The following is a 4,526-nucleotide window of genomic DNA, read 5'->3' as shown; positions in this document are numbered from 1 at the left end:
GTCTCCAGTGGGGCCGCTAAAGACATTTGCAGACATTTTCTGATAAAACAAAAAGCTTGACAAGTGCAGACATCATTCTGGGATTGGATTGGCCGATAGCAAGTTCGACGATTACAGTCTAGAAAACTTGTTAACAACAACCTGATAAGAGGACATATTGTTTGGATGTTCGCCCATCGGGTATCTCGCTGATTTCATTTCAGATTTGGCGAGCACGACGAAGAACGAGTTTTAATGTTGATTTGAATCTATTTGATGAGTTTTATTTATCAGATCTTTTTAATACATTGTGGGATATTTTGCGATCCGGTTGGCTGACTTGGAACATTTTCAGCTTGTTTGTGGAAATTTGTTTGGACGATAAAATCTAATAGGATTCGCATTTTTAAATTTTATTTTTGTTATCGACCTATAAAAGTTCAATTTGTTCCAGTATAAATCAAAAGTTAGGTTATACGAGTCATCGTCGCACTACACACCACAAAAGTACCCTAAAACTCTATATTCGATAATTTTGTTTACGGGATTCAGCAACTGGACGAATATAAATTCGCAATTTGCTTTTCCAACAACTTTTACATTTTCACTCAAACGTAACCGTAAATAACTTTAAATACGAGGTGCACTAAATTAAACTCTGTAATAGTTACACACTCTGATATGATATAACGTTGGCATGGATAGTTTTATAGCGCAATCACGGGCGTACACCAAACATTTGTTATGTTGCCCGTCCGGATTTACGGGATAGCTGTTATCCCCGCATTTGAAGCGAATTGTAGCAGAAATTCATTCTGGAATGACAGATAATCAGACCGCAGCTACAATAGCGCGCAGAAAGTAAAGCGGCGAAAACGCTAACGTAGTATCATCACCACAACCCCCTTACGAAAGTGCCTTTACTCGTATTAATTAACCTTTTCGCGCGCCAGATAAACCCGCAAACGACCCCGTCTTAACTAAAACTTCTATAAAATTCTAACGACAAGTAAAAAGCATCCACATACGCGACCTACTTGAAGGGGCGCTATAAAATCTCGGTACTCATTCCCTTGTCGGTTATGACTCAACTAGAGTGTAATCGGAGAGCACCCTGAGTGGTCTTCCATCGTAAAACAAAAGCATCTCCTTCCCCAGGCATGCATTCGCACTCTTCTCCTCGTCGAGTGCACTGCAACCCTCCAACAAGAGACAACAAGGGGAACTCGAAGCGTCGAAAAGATCTACCGGTCATAAACTCGCCGTTATCCAATATATCATATAAGAGACTTCGGCTAAACACGACCATTAGTCGGATATGTGTACTTTACCCTTATGAAATATAAACCCTCGTGAATCCCATACGAAAATTCTGGCAAAATCCGCAGCTTAACTAGTAATTACGTAAAGTTACTAAATTTGCGTGAACGTATACGGCCCGTATTTACACAGAACGGATGCGGCACGTTTTTGCGCTACATTTTAATTTGTTTGGACGCTTTGTAACGTTTTTGTGTTTATTCAAACTACGCCTACCTGCCTATGGTTTAAATGAGAAGAGCAGGAGATGTCTCTAGAGATTATGGGTTTCGTTATTCTTGCGACTCTTGACGTACATTAAGTAGTTCTTCTTAAACCAAGAACCAAAATGACCTTAACACCCGATTGGCACAACTCGTGCTTTAATATGTCCATTTTAATGGAGTGTATGGCGCCTAAGATCGCTTAACAGATCTTATTAACTATTTCTTTCATCCTCCCCACCTTATCAGGTGTTGATAGCTCAGACGAAGAGTGATAAATTCTTCTAACAATTATATCTCTTTTCGTAGTTCCTTCTTCTTTCTTTTCTTTTCTTTATTTTTCTCCAACAACTTGTTGTAAAGTTCTTCAATAGATCTTCTTTAAAATCAGTCGGTGAAGATGTTATTAGTTTCTTTTAAAGATACTTCTTTTTGCAATTTTATATGTTTTATTTTCTGCTGTAGTTCATTGAACAGTGCATCGACTTCAAAGCATCATCGTAAAGCTTGTCGAAATAAAGTCATTGAACTTCTTTCAACTATCAACTTCAACTTGAATGACGAATTATACTTCAAAAACTGAAAACAGTATTAAAATTTTCTCGAAAATTTCAATGACATTATGGTTATTTATTATAAAAGACGATAAATGGATGGTTAGTTTCCCATCATCCTCGTTCATTTTATAACAGAAACTATATAATTCATTACAAAACTCGGAATACGACGTCAAAAATAGCATGCTTGGGTACTTCCGTCGTTTTCATGGAAACAGTATTGTCATCTGTTCGGAAATTCAATTTATTCTGTGCTCTGCGTACCATTTTTAATCGGAATGACAGATGTAATTAGAGTGCACAATCATTTGTTTCACTTTATCTACCCTTGCGATTAAAGAGACCACTTTAACAACTCTTACTCCTAAAAAGAGGCTTGGCCTACTCATCAAACCTATTACTATTTAACTAGTTCTTTCACGAAGAAACCGCGCTCCAAACTGAAAATAAGTTGCGAACGCAGATATGCACGCACAATTAATTGTTCCCTAAACAAATACCCTAGTATTACAGTGTTCTTGAAAGGTATGGAAAAGCGCTGGATGATATTGTAACCTATTTATTCAAATGTATTGTGGGGATGGTTTCTTTCGCACTAGCTCCGCCGATTAATTCGACTAGAGACAAAATTATAAATATCCCAGGGCGCCAGGTCCAATGTTTAAACTAAGTGAACAAGCTCCTAACCACTATGAATAACCTTCCCATTAAATACTTTAACCGTAACACATTTACTCCTAAACGATAAAACAACTTAATTTTTAGCGCCTTTAATTTCACTAAAAGCTTTCTGCTATTGTGTAGATGTGCAAAATCTAGCTATTTGAGTTAGATTACTCATGAGATCGATAATTTTAAACTTTGCTAATAAAATACTGATATGTATTACCAAAAATGCACTTTCATAATGCATATTATGCTGATTTACAAATTTTCTGCAAGAAGGGTTTATTGCTTTCAACAAAATTTCACCTGTGTTGCTATTTTTGACTATCTAAATAGTGTTCAAAAATTCATTCCAAACTCTGTAATTTAGAAAATGCGCCCTTTTTTAAAAGAACTCCCCTTACGTGAATACGATAACTGCCAAACGCTTGGACCGATTCGGTTCAAACTTTGCACATTTGACCTATACACTACATGTAAGAAGCCTATTAAAAATGGGTCAAATCTATTAGAGTCACACCGAGGTGCTCTGCCACTTTTTACCTCTACTTTAGGCGTTTATTTATAGTTTCGAATAAAATTCTTCTTTTAATTAACACTATTTTAATATAATGCTCACTGCCTTAACGTTCGACACCAGAAATTCGACTCCCGATGAATAATAATAGTAGCATACGATAATTAAAAACGCCATTGCAGCTGCACAAATTTTCTTCTTTTTTTTTATATAGCTTCAAACTCCCGTAGAAGCTAGAAGGTGTTTCCTACTCTCAAATTTTCTTCTTGTTCTCCTTTCTATAAAAACTTGATTTTAGATATAGAGATGTAATTACAAACTACACTTATTTATTGCCCAACAGAAAAAGGAAAGGCAGATGTTGCGTCCGAAAATTCTTGTTACTTAGAAGACCACGTTATGCATTCTTAGTAAAGTTATATAAATCATTGTAAAGCTACTGACTATTGTGAATTTAATTTAGACGTCAAAAATAACGTGCTTAGGTTCTGCCGTCGAGGTCGTTTCCATACAAACGGCATTGTCATATGTTTTGAATGTCATTTTAAATCGTACTCCGCGTCGTATTTGAAATAGGAATGACAAATTAATGTCAGTAGAATGCATAATCATCTGTTTCACTTTATCTCTCCTCACGGTTAAGGAGCGACTTAACCTACTTATTCAAACCTATTAAAATGTCAATTTAACATCTGTTATAAACAAAGTAATTACGAGTATAATGCGTTACTTGACGTACAGGCAAAAAAACTTAAGTATATCGCCATAAATGACCACCATACGCCAACTTATAACGGTTAGGTAGAGTTGGCGTTGCGTTTCGTCAAACCCCGTAAACGGCCAACTAGCTCAGGGCCAAACACAAATAAGAGCTTGGAAATCTTCCACAGCGGTAGTTCGTTCTGGGTAAAATCTTTGTAACTTCGTTACACTTACCAATAGTTGAGCGTCACTCAATTTCTAAATTAACTTTCCCCGTATGAAATTGAGAAGATGCGAGGGTAGTAATCACAGTAAAAAATTTTGCATTTCAGTTTGGAGTTAAGGTATTTGAGTTGACTCCCGATTTGTTAGAAGTTAACGAGTTAACTGAGAGCAGAATCAAATCTCTCCTCTGTACTGGGGAGAAGTTTTGTGTTGTGATCATAATAAAAGGTAGAGTTAGCTAGGCTTTTGTTTTGGTGTTTTGTGTACGGTCTTTCTGGCCTGCGGATCATAGCACACAGCAATATTTTTTAATGGGATTTTTTAATGCACATCCTATCAGAAAAAGGGTAAGTACAA

The sequence above is a fragment of the Photinus pyralis genome, unplaced genomic scaffold, assembly GCF_008802855.1.
Source record: "Photinus pyralis isolate 1611_PpyrPB1 unplaced genomic scaffold, Ppyr1.3 Ppyr1.4_LG4, whole genome shotgun sequence".
Taxonomy (NCBI): domain Eukaryota; kingdom Metazoa; phylum Arthropoda; class Insecta; order Coleoptera; family Lampyridae; genus Photinus; species Photinus pyralis.
Note: the sequence above shows the minus strand (reverse complement) of the source record.